We start from the raw sequence: 20,138 nt of genomic DNA on the forward strand, positions 1-20,138 counted from the left end.
ATCTACCACCTCCCCATGGTTCCTAGGCAAGAGAAGTCTTGAAATCCAGAGGGATCAGCCTCTCCAGGACATCAACTAGTTCCACCCCCTATCTCATGGGCATAGTTCAAATACCCCTAATCAGAGGAAGATAAAGGTGAAGGATTTATATGGAAACGGTAGGGTTTAACAAATGTGTGTGATTGCTGAATCATTACATATTGATATTTCCTTTAGTCTCCAATGTCTTAGAGCTGATAGAAGGAATAACCTGAAATTGTGGAATTGTAACCCATACCAAACTCTGAAATCTGTTCTATAACTATTTGTTACAATACACTTTGAAATTTTTGTTTTGTATACATAATTCACAAAAAAAATGTTTAAAAATGGTATAAGTCATTTATCAAAACTACATAAAACAAACACCCCCCAAATCCCCTTAACTCTAATCTGTGTACATTAAAAATTTTTTAATGCAAAAAGCAAATATTGACCAAACACCTATATTCTTATCACCCTAATAAATACAATGCAAAAAAAAAAAGTGTAAGCAAAAAACAAAAGGTCTTTGCAGCACGAACAGTACACCCTAATGTAAACTGTGGACTATAGTTAATCATTCAATTATGAAAATAGTCTTTCATCTATTATTAACAAAGGGCCATACTAATGGGAAGTGTTAATAATAGGGAAAACCAAGTATGTGAAGGAGGCATATGAGAACTCTATTTTCTACATGATTTTTCTGTAAATGCACACTTCTCTATTAAAAACTATAAAATATTGATTTTTAAAGGAATGATGTCTATATTACTTGTGTCTTGAAATTTCAAAGCATTGTGGGGTGTTTTTGTATTTATACGTTCATGCTTCACAAACCTCATGCGTCTTTTTGCTTTGAAGACTCATGTATTTCTTCCACTCCGGGAAATCATTTCCTTTTATTTCTCTGGTTAGTCTCATTTTATGGGGATCACCAGATTTCTCAGTAGCAGCACTGGGGCCTAGATTATGAAGGCGCGTTCCTCTCAAACTTCTGAGAGAAAATTATTTTGAACCTAGAATTCTATATACAGCCAAATCCCAATGAAGTGAGGAGGCAAAATAAGGCTATTCAGACTAGCAAGGATCCAAAAACTTTATAATCCAAAAACCCTATCTGAAAAAATTTACTTGACAGTATATTCATCAAGAACAAGGAAAACAAATCTAGTAGTTTTAAAAGAGATGGCAGGGCTGCTAGGTCTGCATCAGACCAGAAACAGTCTATGTAAATCACAACGATCTATGTAAATCTATGTAAATTAGAAAAGTTTTACAAAGTTGTTTACAAGAAGTATAACTGAATGGATAGTATGTAATTGAGAGGTGGGAGATTCATTACCTTAAAAAAAAAAAAAAGGGTATTTGTGCCCAGCACTGTTTAGATGCCATGTGTTTGGGTGCCCCGTTGAAGCCCAGCCAAGGGGCCTTTATCCTGGGGGAGGTGGTGCTGGGGGGGGGACAGACATTCAGCCACATCAGTGGATTCTGTGAAATGTTAGAAGGTAAATGCCCTTGACAAACGGGTTGGAGCTGCCGATTACAGTCAGTGCGCTGCGATGGTGACACTCAACTGAGAACTTAGTAACATGGTGAAGAAAACACAAAACATGTTTTACTGTCAATAAACTAAAAGGAACTAAAATTCTAGGTATTCTAGTATAAAATAAACCCAAAACGTGTAAAGGTACAACACAATTTTGAGCAATTGATGGATGTATTCCAAGAGCCTAGAATAGAGGCCAGGCAAGAGGGACCCAATAAACGTTGGGAAATAAATTTAAGAAAGGAGAAAATTATCATTTGAGGGGCACAGTTTTAGAGAGAAATGATTACATTTAGAACTCATATCTTTGTTGTATGGTGAGTTACTCATATATGATCAGAATATGGTAGTCTGTTTTTTAGGCAAAGCATGAAAAACATTTATAGTCACAGACCAGAATGTAAGTTTTAGGAAATTTGACAAAATTTCCGAATATGGGGGTGGGGAGAATGGAGGAAAGTATGAATGCTAATTTCCTTTAAGCACATATTGGGAATTCATGAAATATTGTCTATACATGTAAATGTTTAAAATATTTTAAGTTATAAAAGATACTAAGTGAGAGACTTAAAAAATATACGAAAAAATAGGAGGGACAAGAGTGTAAATCTATTACATGTTTCATCTTTCATTGCATAAATTATCTGTACAATTCAAAATTGGTGAATCAAGAAATGAAGGTATGCCTATATTATTTAGAATTAAGGAGGAAATCCTCAGAATAATTCACAACAGAAATGGCTACAAGTAGTTAACATTAGAAGTGGGGATGGGCTCAGAAGGTGGTTAACAGAATTATTTGTCATTTCATAACTATTCTATCCTGCTTACGTTTCATTTTTTACATGAATAATTTCATAATAATATAAAACAAAATAAACAATATTATATTTTGGACAAGAAAAATCAATACCTGGAATAGCTGTGTAGGAGCAGAGAGGAGAGGGGGAACCGAGGTCCGCTGTGGAGGTTCCCTTGAGATGGAAGCACGTTTGGGGCAGCTGTAAACATCTAACAAGCCTCAAATCCAAATGATCTGTCCTCTTGTCTCTCATCCCTAAAATTCTCAAGGAACACTAGAGATCAAGTTGTTTCTCAGCATTGAGGTTGCATCAAGCATAAAAAAAAAATTCTCTGGGAAACTCGAACTTGGGCTTTACTCAGCCCGTCAAGCACTTCATTTCACTGAAGCCCTGGAGTCGGTCCTGCTGAGCAGCGGGTAAGCTTCCATGTGTTAGTTTTCCATCGTTATTGGGGTTAAATATTTAAGTCCTGAGTTCATGGCTTTTCTTTAGGGCAGAGTAATAGATGGGCCACAGAGCCCTTTCTGCTCAGGGAAGCGTAGGGGGTGGGGGTGGGGGGCAGGAGGGCTGCCAGCTGCCCGGGGAGCCCAGGAGCTTCCGGACCCCTGTGGCACGAAGGTCCCCCCACCCCCACCCCACCCCCTCCCCCGTCCCCAGGGCAGCCCATGGTCTGGACCTAGGGATGGGGACTGTTGCGAGGTGGCTGCTGCATTCTGGGTTCCTGCCTACTTTCAGTGTTGTTTACTTTTTAATTAAAAAAATATCTTGCTGTGATTCATCCTGATTCCCATTCCGCCGACACCATTTGCTGTAAAGAGCATAGCATCCTCCCAGGGCACCTAATGAGCAAACAGTTTGAGGCTCCAGAGCCAGAGGCTCTCCGCTCAGTCCCAGTAACAGGGAGGGAGCCCCGAGAGTACCCATCATGACCTTCTAGCAACTCCCTCCACCCCCCATCCTCCCCAGTCCCTTCCTTTGGGCAACTGTCCCTTCCCCAAAACACAGGGCTCCGCTGAGACCAGGCAGCACAGTAACCAGCCCCATGCACATGCACTGTACATGCACACGCACAACGCTTGTACAGGCTCTCGGGTGGGCCAGTGTGTGAGGCCTTTCCTGGAATCCTCAGCCTTGAACTTGAAGTCAATTACTGCATGAGCTGTAAAAATGTGACCTGAGGACATTCCTCCTCACCACAGCCCACTTCCTGAAGCAAAAGCCCACCATGGTGGGGGTAGGGGGTGACAAGGAGGACACTGAGGGGAAGGCTGCAGAGTGGGAAGGAGAGCCCAAGAGCCGCTGTACCCTGATGCCAGGAACTGTAACCCCAATGTACCCAGCTCCTGGCTGTCTGGCCTTGAGCAAGGTTCACCTGTCACACTGGGTGGGGGCGAGGCTCTTTGCAGGGTGGCTGTGAGGATGAGGGGCACACGCATACCTCAGGCCCCACTGCTGAAAAGACAACATACCAAAGCTGATCCAAGAAGAAATAGAAAATGTGAATAACCCTATACATATTAACAAAATTGAATTTGTACAGTAATTTAAAAACTTCAAACACACACACATACCCCGAAACCTGAATAACTTCACTGATGACTTCTATCAACCACTTATGAAAGACATAATAACATTATAACACAAACGATTTCAGAGCTACATACAGAGAGAAACCACTTTCCAACTCATTTTATGACATCAGTATAACCCTGGAATCAAAATGTGACAAAGACATACATGAGACATACATATATAGACTAATATCACTCATCAATATAGATGCAAAAACTCTCAACAAAGTTTTAGAAAGTTTAATCCAGGAATGCCAATATATATATATATATATAAAACATAATATATAATAACCAAGTGAAGTCTATTCCAGGAATGTAAGGTTGGTTTGATACTCAAAAGTCAATCAAATCACATGAATAGAAAAAAGGAGAAAAACCATATGATCATTTAAATAGGTTAAAAAAAAATTTGAAAAACTAACATCTATTCATGATTGGAAAGAACAAAACAATAAAAAAAACAACAAAACAAAACAAAACAAAAACCTCTCAGCAAACTATGGTAGGAAGAAACTTCCTAAACCCAAAAAGGTCAAGGATGAAAAATATACTCATACCACATTGAATTGTGATCTAGTGAATGTTTCCCCCCTGTGAGTGCTAGCAAAAGGAACACGTTTGCTCTTATCACTTTTTTTTTGGCATGGGCAGGTACTGAGAATCAAACCCAGGTGTCTGGCATGGCAGGTGAGAATTCTGCCACTGAGCCACTCTTGCACTGCCCTCTCATCGCTTTTATTCAACAGTACACTGGGGGTCCTAGCCCCTGCAATATGATGAGATAAAGAAAGGACATAAAAATTGGAAATGAAGTCAAATTGTCTTTATTCACAGATAACTGAAAGGTTTACACAGTAAACCCTAAATGTTTTAAAAAATAAAACTCAGGACCTAATAAGTAAATTTAGCAACGTCACCAGATTCAAGTTCAATATACAAACAACAGTTATATTTGGTGTATCTTCCCCTTCCCCCTACTCGGGTCTATTCTCCCTTATACCTGCTCTATCCAGTTCCCTCGGGGTGGCAGGGCCACTCCCTTTACCTCTTCCTCCCTTACTACCCGCACCTGCACTTGTTTCTCCTTCTCCCCCGTGAGGCAGTCTCTGCTGTGTTCCTGCTGAATGTGAACAACCACATCACCAAGGAAAAACATCTCAAGTTCAAGAACATGGCTGCCAGAAACAAACCAGAAGCAGAAGTAATAGTTGTAGCTTTTGCTGGGGTCCCCTGTCATATTTCAGGTTCTAATAGAGACAAAACAAAAGTGATGGTCCATATTTCTTTGAAATTCTACAAGGAACATCAGGCATATGGTGATGACAAGTTATTAAAGAGGGTGTACGGGAGTTTCTTGGTAAATCCAGAATGAGGATACCAGTCCCTTTATGACCTTGAAAATCTGCCTACATCCAAGGATTGTGCATCAGGCTGGCATGTTGAAACAAACTGCTTTGCCTCTATTCCAATTCCAAGAGGGCAAGGAAGGAGAGAACTGGGCAGTTATGCATTATAGGGATGATGAGATGATATATGTTGAACTCAAAAAGGCAGAGTCACAGTAGTCTCTGACACAGTGTTTAAAGGTGATGATGCTGTGGTCATTAGAAAAGTTTCATGCAGGAGTTCAGAGAAGAATGCAGAGCCAGCCACACAATTCCTCAGGTCCTCTTAAGCCACAGGAAACTCCCTCTGGAGCTGAATGACACCAGTGCCACTGTGGATGGCATCAGCTACGTTACCTCCTTGCTGCTCTCTCTCCACACTAACCCCAGTGCCCAAGACAACACCACCAAACCGATCCAGCTTTAGGACTACCTGCAGTACCACATAAAGCGCTCTAAGTCCTATTTTCACACATGAATGGGGACAGAAACATCTGACTCCCTCAAGGTGATGAACTGTGCATCTCCAGATGCTGAGAAAAAAGAAATGAAAACAATTATGGGGAAGATGCTTTCATCTTGCTAACTTGTAGGACTGAAGGAGGATCAGCTGGCAAGTGAATGCTGGAATACTTACTACTGGATAATCCCAGGTTTTAATGTTGCACCTCTTCAGGCTCTTTAGGAATTGTGCTGGTTTGAAAGCTGAAAAGCCATGTTCTTTAATCCTGATTCAATATTGCAGAACACAAGCCCTTTGATTAGATTATCTCCATGGAGATGTGGCACGCCCATTCTGTGGGTGTGGCCTTGTAATTAGATTATCACCACGTAAAATATGGTGTGCCCAGTTGTGAGTGTGCCTTTTGGTTAGATGGAGATGTGACTCTGTCCATTCAAAGTGGGTTTTGATTACTTTACTGGAGTCCTTTAAAAAGGGAAGCATTTTGAAGAAACCTCGATGCAGTTGCTGCCATGTGCTTTCCCTTGAGATGCTAAGCAAGCTGGAACTTAGAGTTGTGTCCTGGAGGAGCTAAGTGAAGGCCCACAGATGCTACATGAGGAACCTCCACAAGAAACAAAGGCTGAAAGCAACAGAGCCCAGGATCAAGGGACCAGCAAATGCCAGCCATGTGTCTTCCCAAATGACAGAGGTATTATGGATGGCATTAGCCTTTCTTGAGTTAAGGAAACCTCTTATTCATGCCTTAGGTGGACATTTTTTCAGGCACTAGAACTATAATTGTTAACATTAAATGCCTTTTAAAAAAACATTTTTTATTATTAAATATACATCTATACAAACAAAAGAAAAAGCAATGATTTTCAAAGTAGGCTTCAACAAGTAGTTACAGAACAGATTTCAGAGTTTGTTGTGGGTTACCATTCCACTATTTCAGAGCTTTCCCTTTAGCTGCTCTGAAACACTGGAGACTAGAAGAAACATTTTTTCACTTTTTTGTGTGAAAAATAATATATATTTAAAACAGCAATAAATTTCTAAGCACTTCACAACAATCAGTTGTAGAACAGATTCCAGAGTTTGGTATGGATTACAGTTCCACTATATTTCAGGTTTTTACTTCTAGCTGCTCTAAGATACTGGAAACTAAAAGAAATATTAATATATTGATTCAGCAATCATACTCATTTGTTAAACCCTACCTTCTCTATATAACTCCACCATTATCTTTGATCTTTCTCCTAGTCTTTAGGGGTTTTTGGCTATGTCCATTCTAGATTTTTCATGTTGGAAGGGGCTGTCGATAATATGGGATGGGGGATGGAACTAGTTGATGTTCTGGAGAGATTGGCCCCTCTGCATTTCAGGACTTCTCCTGTCCAGGGGCCCATCTGGAGGTTGTAGGTTTCTGGAAAGCTATCCTAGTGCATAGAACCTTTGTAAAATCTTAGATAATGCCCTAGGTGTTCTTTAGGATTGGGTGGAATGGTTTTGGTTGGGGTTTGGCAAGTTGTGGTAGGTAGCAATGTCTAACTGAAGCTTGCATAAGAATGACCTCCAGTGACTCTATTTGAACTCTTTCAGTCACAGATACCTTACTTGTTATATTTCTTTTCTCCCTTTTAGTCAGGATGGCATTGTTGATCCTATGGTGCCAGGGCCAGAGTCATCCCTTGGAATCATCTCCTATGCTATCAGGAAGACTTTCACCCCTGGATGTCATGCCATGTAGGGGGAAGGCAACGATTTCACTTACAGAGTTTGGCTGAGAGAGAAGAGAGGCCACATCTGAACAACAAAAGAGGTCCTTCAGAAGTAACTCTTAGGCACACCTATAGGTAAGCTAAGCTTCTTCACGAGGTACATAAGCTTCACAAGAGCAAGCCTCAAGATCAAGGGCTAGGCCTATTATAAATTCCCTTTTTAAAAGCCTTTCCATTTCTAGTATATTGCTTTCTGGCAGCATTAGCAAACTAAAACAGACTTTGGCACCAGAGAAGTGGGGTGCTGTGGTTTGCAAATACCAAAACATGCTGGAACAGCCCTTTAAATGGATAAGGGGGAAGATTCTGGACGAGTTGTGAAGAGCTTGATAGAGAATGCTTTGAAGAGACTGTTGGAGGGTGCAAGAGTTGCTCAGTGGTAGAATTCTTGCCTGCCATGCAGGAGATATGGGCTTGATTCCCAGCTCATGCACTTCCCATACAAACAAACAAAAATTCACCAAATGGTGCTGCAATAAGGGGATACTCACATGAAAAAAGAATAAAATGTGACCCCCACAATATAGCATACGAGAGAGAGAGAGACTGTTGGTAGTAATGTGGACTCTAAAGATACCTTGATGAGGCTTCATATAGAAATAATGAATGTGTCACTGCAAACTGGAAGGAAGGCAACCCTTGTTTTCAAGTGCCAGAAAATTTGGCAAAATTAGGTGCTGGAATTGGATGGAAAGTGGAATTTAAGAGTGATGAATTTGGATATTTGGCTGAGCAAATTTCCAAACTAAATATGGAAAATGCAGCCTGGCTTTACTTGCAGCTTATAGTGAAATGTGACAGAAAAAATAAGCTGAGAACTGAACTCTTGGCTACAAAGAAAATGGGAATTGATGGTCTTGAAAATTCCAGGATTCCAGAAACTGAGACCCCAGAAAATAGTGCCCCACATGATGATTTAACCAAATGTGGAACCAGTTAGCCATTTCAGAAAAAGCCAGGATTGAAGATGAATTATCTAGGAAGGGTTTGTGGAAAGTCCTATTGTCTGATGGTGTGACCCCTGCATACTACATAGAAAACCAAGAGAGTACTGTGAGATCTGTATAAAGAGAACTACTGCCAGTCTGGACTAAAAGGGAGAGAAAAGGGACAAACAGGAGGAAAAATAACTTCAAAGGCAGCACCATGGAAGCTAAGATCTGAAGCCCAGAAACCCACCCAAGCACTTGGAGAGGGTGAGTTTGCCCTTAAGACAGAGGGCAGGCCTTCCACCTGGATGTTCAGAGTTTCCAGGCCTTGGAAAGAGGGGAACACATAAGCTGGGGCCTGGGGGGAGCCTGGCAATTGCCCCATTGTTCTGGAGGAATTATGTAGCCTGGAGATGGCAGAGATCCTGGGTGCTGCCTCAATGTTTTGAGAGGGCAGAGACGAGAAAAAGGTGGTCCTCAAATGTGCCTGTGTTAGAAAACTCATCCCAGCATATAGAGAGAGTAGGCGCAGATGTAGGCCCTTAGAAAGGGTGGGACTGCTGCTTTCTAAAGCCCAGAGAATAAATGACACTCAGATTTTGAAATCCAATCACACTTGCCCTGCAGGTTTTCACAGCTATTGGGGTCTGGTGAGTCCTGTTTATGTTTCAATTTCTCCCTATGGCAATGGAAACATGTATCCTATGACTGCCCCTCCTTTATATATTGGCAGCAGATAACTTGTTCTGAGTTTCACAGGTCAAGAGCCAGAGGCTTTTTTTTTTTTGCCTTAGGACAGACCATGCCTTGTAGCTGACTTTGATGAGATTTTATACTGTTTCTGATTTTGTATTTCCTTTGTATTGTTATTGAAATGGTTTAAGGCTTTTATGACATCGTGATAGGATGAATGTATTTTGTATATGGAAAGAACATATATTTTGGGGGTACAGAGGGTGGACTGTGCTGGTTTGAAACTTCTGTGTACCCCAGAAAAGCCACGTTCTTTAATTCTGTTTCAACATTGCTGAGTGGGATTTTTTGATTAAGTTCCTTCCATGGAGATGTGTCTCTATCCATTCAAGGTGGGGTCACTTACTAGAGTCCTTTAAGAGGAAACCATTTTGGAAAAAGCTTCAGAGCCCACACAGCCAGAGACCCTTGGAGATGCAGAAGGAAAATGCCCCTAGGGAAGGTGTCTCAAACGGAGAAGCCAGGAGAGAAACTTAGCAGATGTCGCCATGTGCCTTCCCAGCTGACAGAGGAGTTCCGTTCAGAAGCTAAAGACCCTGGCAGATGCCAGCCACACACCTTCCTAGGGGACAGAGGTGCTCCGGACTGCATAAGCCTTTCTTGACTGAAGGTGACCTCTTGCTGGTGCCTTAAATTTGGACATTTTCATGGCCTTAGAACTGCAAACTTGTAATGCAATAAATTCCCTTTTAAAAAGCTGTTCAGTTTCTGATATACTGCATTCTGGCAGCTTTAACAAACTAATAAAGGAAACTTTCATTTTGGTTCCAATTTTTTACACATTTGGAAAATCATCTGCAGAAATAAGCTGTGCTTGGAAGAACTTCATCATTCCCAAAAAGAATTAAAAAAAAAATCATTAGTATTTCTATACAATGACAGTAAACAATTGGAAAATGAAATTTTGAAAAATACTACTATGATAGCATACAAAGTTTGCTTTAGGGACAAACTAAAGAAATATGTACAAGATCTCTGAAAAATATAAAACACTGAAATGTGAAAATTAAAAAGCGTTAATAACAGAGAGCTATATCACATTCATGGATTGGAATTCCAATCACATGCCAGAAAGCTTTATGTAGAGACTAACAAGCAATTTCTAAATGTATGTAAAAATTCAAAGGACCAAGAAGAGACAGAATTTTGAGAAAGAACAGCTGGAGAACTCAGAGTAGTTGATTTGAAATCCTACTGTAAAGTTCACAGTATTCAAGACAGTGTGCTATTGGCATAATGATAGGTCATTGGATAAATGGAACAGAAAAGAATCTAGAAATGGACCATAACTATAACGTCTGTGCTGGTTTGAAAGGATTTATGTACCCTAGAAAAGTCATGATTTAATCCTAAGCAATCTTGCGGGAGCAACTGTTTCTCTTAATCCCTATTCAACACCATAGGTTGAAATTCTAATTCATCTCCCTGGAGATGGGACTCAATCAAGAGTGGTTGTTAAGCCGGATTAGGTGGAGACGTGTCTCACCCATTCCAGGTGGGTCTTGATTAGTTTACTGGGGTCTTATATAAGAGGAAACATTTTGGAGAAAAGGAGAGATTCTGAGAGAGCAACAGGAGAGAAAGCCAGGAGATTCTGAAAGAGCAGAGAACGACATAGCTACGAGAAGCAGAGAGTCCACCAGCTAGCAACCTTTGGAGATGAAGAAGGAAAACACCTCCCGGGGAGCTTCATGAAACAGGAAGCCAGGAGAGAAAGCTAGCAGATGATGCCACCACATGCCTTTCCAGATGAGAGAGAAACCCTATGTTTGCCATGTGCCTTCTCACAGCAGAGAGAAACCCTGAACTTCATCGGCCTTCTTGAACCAAGGTATCTTCCCCTGGATGTCTTAGATTGGACATTTCTATAGATTTGTTTTAATCAGGACATTTTCTCGGCCTTAGAACTGTAAACTTGCAACTTATTAAATTTCCCTTTTTAAAAGCCATTCTGTTTCTGGTATATTGTGTTCCAACAGCTAGCAAACTAGAACACCGTCAATGTTATTAAAAAGTAAAAGGTATCAAGGGCATTCAAACAGTGAAGGTAAATCTTTCTTTTAAAATAAGCTTTTAATTATTTTCAGAGATAATTAACTGGAAATGAGTATCAATGTGTCTAAAATACTATTCAGTAGATGTTTTACATGCATTATTTGCATGCTTCATAGTAATTTTATGGATGAGGATACTGAGCCCCAGAAGGGTTAAATAATTTATCCAAGTTACATAGCTAGTAAGTAAGTTGCAAGACTGGAATTCAAGAACTGGGAATCTAAAGCCCACACACTTTTTTTTTCCCCCACAATCACAGGGTCACACGATATTCTAAAAGCTATATTGTTGTACAATCATCTTCAAGAATTGAGGCTACTGGAATACAGCTCAACAGTTTCAGTTACTTCCCTCCAGCCATTCTATTACATGAAGGTAAATCTTTTAAATAAATGGTGCTGGAGCAATTCAATACTCATATAACAAAAATTAACCTTCATCCCTACCTCCTACATAAATTTACTTAAAAATGTAAAAGCTACCACTTTAAAACTTCTAGAGGAAAATACAGGAAATGTTTTAACAACTTTGAGGTAGTCAAGGACTTTTTAGAAAGACAACAAAAAGCACTAAGAACACAAGAAACATTTTAGAAATTAGACTCTAGATATAAATTTAAAACTTCTATTTATTAGAAAATAGTGCTAAGAAAATGAAAAGGAAAGCTACAAACTGGGAGAAAATCATATTTCCAGAGAATATAAGGAACTACTAAAATTAATAATAAAAAAGGACAACAACCAAAAATGATAAAAAGTCTTAAATAGACACTTCACAAAAGAAAGTATATATGCTTACATAGAAAGAAGCTCAACATCATTAGTCATTAGGGAAATGCAAACTGAAACTACAATGATATACCACTACATACCAGTAGAATAACTAAAATTAAAAAGACTTTCGATTCCTGGTGCCTGCCCCCGACACCCAGCCCCTAAAAAAAGGTAAAAAAGACTGAGGACACTGCAATGTTGGCAAAATATGGAGAAATGGGGACTCTCATTCTTTGTCAGTAGAAGTATGAAATGGGACATCCATTTTGGAAAATATATTGGTAACTTAAAAGTAAAGTTAAATGTATACCTACCCTCTGACCCAGTGATTTTACTCCTAAATGTTTACCCAGGAGAAATAAGTATATGCTTGTAAAAAGACCGTTACAATGATGATCAGAGTAGCGTTTATATATAATAGCCCAAATTGGAAATAACCCAAATGTCAATAAACAAGAGAATGAATAAACAAAATATGGTATATTCATAAAATGGAATATCACTCAGCAATTTAAAAATAACTATACATGCACCAACATGGAACCCAATAACATGCTAACCTAAGAAAACCAAACACAAAGAGTATGCATTGTATGGTTCCTCTTTTATAGGCAAAACTAAATTATGGTGACTTGCTGGATTATGTTTTGGAAATTAAGAAAAAATAATACATGACTCAAAAAGAAATCCCAATTAAATTATAAAAATCTTGAATTGAATAATAAAGAAAATACTACATATAAAAACTAGTCTCATTTGCAGCCAAACAAGTACAGGGAGAAAAATGTCAAACTTAAATTCTCTATTTAAAAAACCAGAAATGTGAAAATTAATGGGTGGGCATCCATTCAGACAATTAAGACATGAAGAAAAAAATAATCCAAAAAGTGTGAGGGGTGAAATGAAATAAGAACAGAATGTAATAAAACAGAACACAAACACACAAAAGAGAGGATCGACAGAGGCAGAAGATGGTTCTTTGAGAAGACTAACAGAATTGGTAAACACCTGGTAAGGCTGATCAAGAAACAAGTGAGAAGACACCAATAAGCAATGTTAGAAATGAAACAGACATTATTGAAGACATTTTAGACAACAAAAATATATTGAGAATATTATGTACAGCTTTATGCCAATGAATTTGAAAACTTAGGTAGAATGGACAAATTATTAGAAAATACAACTCACCAACACTGACCTAACAGTAGAAAAACCTAAATAGCCCTGTAACTTTCTAGAAAGATCCATAAAGAAAATTTCAAAAGCAAATGCCACCTCTGGCTAATTTTATCAAACATTCTAAAAATAAATAATACTAATCTTACACAAATATGTCTAGAAAACAGAAAAAGTGAGAACACAATTCAACTCATTGTATGAAGTCAGCATAACGTTGACTCCAAAACTTGACAAGGACATTACAGGAAAATCTCATTCCTGAGAACTGAAGAAAAACCCTGCCAGATGAGGGAAGCTGTATATTTAAAAAATGGTTGTAGCAATAATTTCAGGTCCCCATGCTCTTCCAGAACCTTGCCACTTCTCATCAAAAGCCACAGTCTATTCCACTCCCTGCACTCCCATGCCACCCAACCCGGACACAGTGTGGTAGAGAGATGCTGCATGACTTCTGTGGCAGTGTGATAAAAAAAGTGGTAATTTTTCTGGCTTTCTCTTTTGGGATGCTTGACCTTGACAGCCAGCTACGATGCTCTAGGGAAGGCCAAATCAGCTCATCTGGAGAGAGCACATACTGAGGCCCATGTGGTCACCGCTTTACTTTAATTTTGTAGTAAGTTTTCAAATTGAGTCCTCCAACTAGGTTTTTTCCCAACACTGCTTTGGTGATGTAGGGCCGCTTGCAATTCCACATGAATCTGAGGATTGCATTTCCCATTTCTGCAAAAAGGTCACTGGAATTTTGAAAGAGATTGCATCGAATCTGCAGATCCCTTTGGATTGTATTGCCATCTTAACAAAAAAAGATTTCTAAAACGTGAACACAGATGTCGTCCTAGTTATTCCGGTTTTCAGAAATGTTTTATAGTTTTCAATGTGTAAGTCCTTCACCTATTTGGTTAAATTTAGTTCTAAGAATTGTATTCTTTTGAGTAATATTATAACTGGGATTGTTTTCTTGATTTCCTCTTCAAATTGCTCACTGCATGTGCACAGAAATAAAATTAATTCTTCCATATTGATCTTGTATCCCACAGCCTCATTGACCTTGTTTATCAGATCTAATACTTTCTTAGTGGATTCCTTAGCATTTTCTATATACAAGATCATGAAATCTGTGAATACAGATAGTTTCACTTCTTCCTTTCCAATGCGGAAAAAAAATACCTTTCATTTCATTTTCTTGCTTCATTGCCCTGGTCAGAACCTTGACTACAGTGTTGAGTACAGGCAGTCATTCTCATCTTGTTTCTGATCTTAAGGATAAAGCACTCAAAGTTTCTCGCCAGTAAGTACCATGCAGGCTGTGGGCTTTTTGCTGACGCACTACATCACGTTGAGGAAATTCCCATCCAACCCTACCTAGTTTGTTCATGTTATCATTATGAAAAGGGGTTGAATTTTATCAAATGACTTTTCTGCTGTTATAATCATGCAGTTTTTCTCTCATTCACTGATATGATTCATTACATTAACTGGTCTTTGAATGTTGAGCCAAGGATAACTCTCACTTGGTCAATGTACAAGTATTTTTATACATTGCTGGATTTGGTTTGCTTTGCTTGTATTTTGTTGAGAATTTTTCCATCCATATTCATGGTACATTGTCATTTTCTTGTGACATCTTTGTCCTTCAATTCTGTGAACGTGTTTATAATGGCTATTTTAAAGACTATTTCTGATGATTTTGACATCTAGACTGTCTCAAAAGCAGTTTCTATTGCCTCCATTTTGTCAGGTTTATGGTCACATTTTCCTGTTTCTTTTTACACTTCATAATTTCTTAGTTGTTGGAAACTGGACATTTTAGACAATACAATCAATTCTGCCCCCCCCCCCCCCCCCCCCCATGTTTTACTCGTCTGTCGATAAGGTAGATACAAGGAGCATCAGACACAAGGTTTTCACAATCACACAGTCACATTGTAAAAGCTGTTATCGTTCTACAATCCTCATCAACAAACATGGCTACTGGAACACAGCTCTACATTTTCAGGCAGTTCCCTCCAGCCTCTCCATTATCACCTTAACTAAAAAGGTGATATCTATTTAATGTGTAAGAATAACTTCCAAGATAACCTCTTGACTGTGATTGGAATCTCTCAGTCACACAATCAGTTCTTATTATTTGTGGTAGTCATTTCCATAAAGTTACCACAAACACTGAATAGGCAAATACTGAACCTTTGCTCCTAGGGGAAATGCAGGCTTAGGTTCCTGAGAGCCTCTGGTCACATTCTCATCAGCCAGTCAATACACAGCCTTGCTTTATGTGTGTTTGTTTAAAGACAACCTATTAAATGTGCTGATTTGCTAACACTGGACTGACAGCCTACTGCACTATAACTTATGTCTGAACGAAGCTTATCTGACACATGCATTTTCTCCATAAGGCACATCGTCACAGCCTTCTTGCATTTGGGAACACCAGATAGCACTTCAGTGCTACATTTGGGGTAATTTAAATAGCAAAATCACCAACAAAAAGCTGCCAAAAACAGGGCACTAAATACACTATGAAAGGGACACATGCTTACAGTAGGAGAGGTGAAACAAGAAAGCAGAGTAACACCTTGTCCCCCCTCAGCTGGAAATGTATACACTGGGTGACTCAAAATTTTCACCACTCTGCACGTGAAACTGCTGCCAAGTATTGATTTTGGGATTGCAAATAAACTTTAGCAAGTAAGTAAATTCGTAAATACAGGATCAACAAATAATGAGGCCTGGCTGCATACTGTGGGCACTACCACCCTCTGGGGCTTGTTTTTGGTTTTTGTTTAGTACCTCACTGGGTTATCGCAATCATTTCTCTCCAGTGTTTGTCCTTCACAGAGGCCCCGCTTTGGCTATGGCCACCTGGGATGAAATGGGTTTTGGTAGGTCTCTCTTCCTCTATTTTGCTGACCACATCCAGCACTTAAACTCCACTAATTATGGGCAGATTGCTCTCTTCTCAACAATGTTCTGGGGCATACACCGGCCTACAGTTTAATCCAATCAAATGCCAGGTGCTTAAGAAGTAATTTGAGGTCAGTTAGCAGACCCCACCCCTGCCCCTGAAGGAAAATGCCCGAGGAAGACGGACTTTCCTGATGCCTCCTCCCGCGGCAGGACACGTGAAAACGGATGCCTCAGATGTATAAACGCCCATCGCGCCAGCTTCCCCCACTCCTGGGCGATCCGTAACTCCTGAGGGCTATGGCTGCTCTTGCCACCCATGCTGTCGAAGTCGCTGCTTGATGGGGTGAACTGGGCTATCAATGATCTACTCAGGAAAACTGAGAATTCCAGGATTCTGTTGATGAGGTGTAGATTATATATTGAAACAGACTACATGTTAAAAGTCGTGAATTCTCACAACTGTCCCTCATATTTCCTAGAAACCCCTTTGCTTGTACGTGAGAAAACCGTAAGAATTGTACTGTTGGGGACAGAGTTTAGGGACTAGCCACAAAAGCAAACAGTGAAGCAGCTGGCAGGGATCTTTGAAGCATGCAGCCATTCAGTGTAGATTATTAAAATTTTGATTTTGTTCCCATGCGTAACACCATGCATTTCTGCTCAGAGCTGGACCATTTATGTTTTCTGGTAGATTTCCCTTGGGATCCCCAGAAAGACCACACTCATTAATATTCCAAATCCTGTGCTCAAATGTTACAAAAATATTAGGAATTAGCTGCATAGATATCATCCAATCATTACTGTCCTAAGATTATCCAAATAGAATCTCCCTAAAATTCCATAACATTTTCTCTTTGGAAATGCTTCAGTTTATTTGCCTCTGTGAAGGATTCGCCACAAATATTTGACCATGTGATGCAGACATACCTGGAAAAAGAGCTATGAAATGATCTTACTTTTAACTTTTTTAAAAGACAAAGTGAAAACAAAATGAAAACGAAAACCAAACCAAACCAAAAAAAAAAAAAAAACAAAAATGCCAGGAAAACGTACAAGGTAGATTAGCGACATCTGGTGGCACAATTTATTTCTACCACAATTTCCTCTTTTAGCTCATACTGTTTCTTCCAAAGGTTTTCAGTCTTCATTGTCAGTTACAAACCTATTTAGAGCTTTCTGTAATGGGATTATGCACCTTTCCATATGTTCATTGGCCAATTAAAAAACTTTTAATAGTTATAGGACTACTTAATTTTCCTTCTTGCTATAGTGTTGGTAACCTGCATTTTTCCTATGCATTTCTTTCAACTATATTTTAGAACTTACTAGCAGAAAGGTGTACACAGTGTTATTATTCTTTAATGACTTTAAAAATCATGATTCTTCACTCCCAGCTTAACGCAGTCACAGTTGATAAATGTTTCATGTTCATCTGAAGATAACGCTGGTTCTGTAGTTACAATGTTTGCTACAGGTCCATCAGATTAAGTTCATTAACTGTGTTGTTCCAATCTTTTTATTTTTTTTATTAGAGAAGCTGTAGGTTTCCAGAAAAATCATGCAGAAAATAGAGTTCCTATATATCCCTGACCCAATTAATGCCTTGCATTAGCATGGCAATGTTACAATTGAGGGAACATATTTAATTGTACTATTAACTATAGCTCATATTATGGTTCTTTGTGCTGTACACTCCTACAGTTTATTCAAAATTTTTATCCTAGTAACATATAACCTAGTATTTCACCTTTTAACCACATTTAAATATATAATTCAGTGCTATTAATTATGTTCAGTTTTACTACCATCACCACAATCCAGTATCAAAATTTTCTATCACCTCAAATATAAATTCTGTACACTTTAAGAATTAATTCCCCATTCACTACCCCCACTCCGGCCCCCGGTAACCTATATTCCAGTTTCTGACTATGAATTTGCTTATTCTAATTATTTTATATCAGTGAGATCATTTAAAACTGGTCCTACTGTGTGTGGATGATTTCACTCAACAAGAGGTTCCTCCATGTTGTCACATGTATCAGAACTTCATCCATTTTTATGGCTGAGTAATATTCCATTGTGTGCACATATCACATTTTGAGTATTCATTCATTGGTTGCTAGACATTTGGGTTGATTTCCTCTTTTGGAAATTTTGAGTAACGTCACTATGGACATGAGTGTGCAGATATCTGTTCGAGTTCCTGCTTTCAATTCTTGCAGGTTTATACAGCAGTGGGACTGCTGGGCCCTATGGAAATTCTCTGCTTAACTTTCTGAGGCACTGAAAAACTGTCTTCCGAAGTGCTGCACCACTTTACATTCCCACCATCAAGGGTTTCCATTTTCCCACATCCCGTCCAACACTAGTAATCTCCCATTTTTTGAATAGTAGCCATTCAGGTTGGTGTGAAATGGCATAACATTGTCATTTTGATTTGCATTTCCCTAATGGTTAATGACGCTGAACCTCTTCTCAGGTGCTGTCTGGCTATCTGTTTCTCTTTGGAGAAATATCTATTCAAACCTTTTTTTCCTTCTTTAAACTGGGTTGTTTGTCTTTTGTGGTTGAGTTGTTGGAGTTCTTCATATATTCTGGGTACGAAACCCTTATTGGATTTGAGGTTTTCAAATATTTTCTCCCATTCTGCAGCTTGCCTTTTTATTTTCACGAAGTCCTCTGACACTCATTAATTTTGGTGAGGCCCCCTTTAGTTTTTCTTTTGTTGTTTGTGCTATGGGTCTAAAATCTAAGAAACTACTGTCTAACAGAAGGTCTTGAAGATGCTTTCTTATATTTTCTTCTAGGAGCTTTATAGTTCTGGATCTTATAATTAGATCTTTGATCCATTTTGAGTTGATTTTTATTTATGGTGTGAAGTATGTCTTTTTCAAACACGTATCCAGTTTTCTCAATTTGCTGAAGAGACTCTTTCTTCCCAATGGAGTGGACTTGGCACGCGTGGCAAAAATCAGTTGGCCATAAATGTGAGGGTTGATTTCTGAGCTCTAAATTTGATTCAATTGGTTTATATGTCTGTCCTTGTGCCAGTATCATGCTGTTTTGATTATTTTAGATTCAAAATAAGATTTAAGATGGGCAAGTGTGAGCCCTCTAACTTCACTGTTTTTCAAGATGGCTTTGGCTATTTGGGGTCTTTACCCTTCCATATAAATTTGATGATTGGCTTTTCCATTTATGCAAGGAAGGGTGATGTAATTTTGATTGGGATTGCACTGAATCTGTAAATCACTTTGAGTAGAAATGACATCTTCAAAACACTGTCCTCTAATCCATGAACACAGAATGTCCTATTTCTTTAGGAAATCTATTTGGTTAGATTTATTCCTAGATATTCCATTCTTTTAGTTGCTATTATAAACGGAATATTTTTCTTGATTTCCACTTCAGATTATTTATTACTAAATGTAAAGAAACACTACTGATATTTGCATGTTGATCGGGTACCCCACCACTATGCTGAAGTCACTTATTAGTTCCAGTAAATTTATTGTGGATTTTGCAGGATTTTCTCTCTATATACAGTGTCCTGTCATCTGCAAATGGGGAAACTTTTACTTCCTCTCCAATTTGGATGCCTTTTCTTTTTCCTGCCTAATTATTCTGGCTAGAACTTACATACAATATTGAACAACAGTGACAACGGGTATCCTTGTCTTGTTTCTGGTTTTAGAGTAGTTTTCAGTACTTCACCACTGAATTTGATATTAGCAGTGGGGTCCTTTATCATAGTGTGCAATTTCCCTTCTATTCCAAGTTTTTTACATGTTTTTGTCAAGAAGCATTGCTGGGTTTTATCATATGCTTTATCTGCGCTAATTGAGATGATCATGTGTTTTTCCCCTTTGTTCTGTTAATGTGGTGTTTCTTATATTGAACCACCCTTGCATACAAGGGATTTTGATCGGGATTATATTGAAACTGTAAATTGTGTTCTAATGTGCTCTTGTATTAGGTTTGATA

General features: G+C 38.8%; 1 protein-coding gene and 1 pseudogene across 1 annotated transcript in view; one reads left to right on the top strand and one right to left on the bottom strand.

Moving 5' to 3' along the window:
* Positions 1 to 20,138, bottom strand: part of RAPGEF6 (Rap guanine nucleotide exchange factor 6) — a 316,707-nt gene that overhangs the window by 9,179 nt on the left and 287,390 nt on the right. The gene's annotated exons all lie outside the window — the stretch shown is intronic.
* On the top strand, positions 3,599 to 7,087 carry LOC143664273 (actin-related protein 2/3 complex subunit 2 pseudogene; annotated as a pseudogene).

This window comes from Tamandua tetradactyla, chromosome 20, assembly GCF_023851605.1.
Source record: "Tamandua tetradactyla isolate mTamTet1 chromosome 20, mTamTet1.pri, whole genome shotgun sequence".
NCBI lineage: Eukaryota > Metazoa > Chordata > Mammalia > Pilosa > Myrmecophagidae > Tamandua > Tamandua tetradactyla.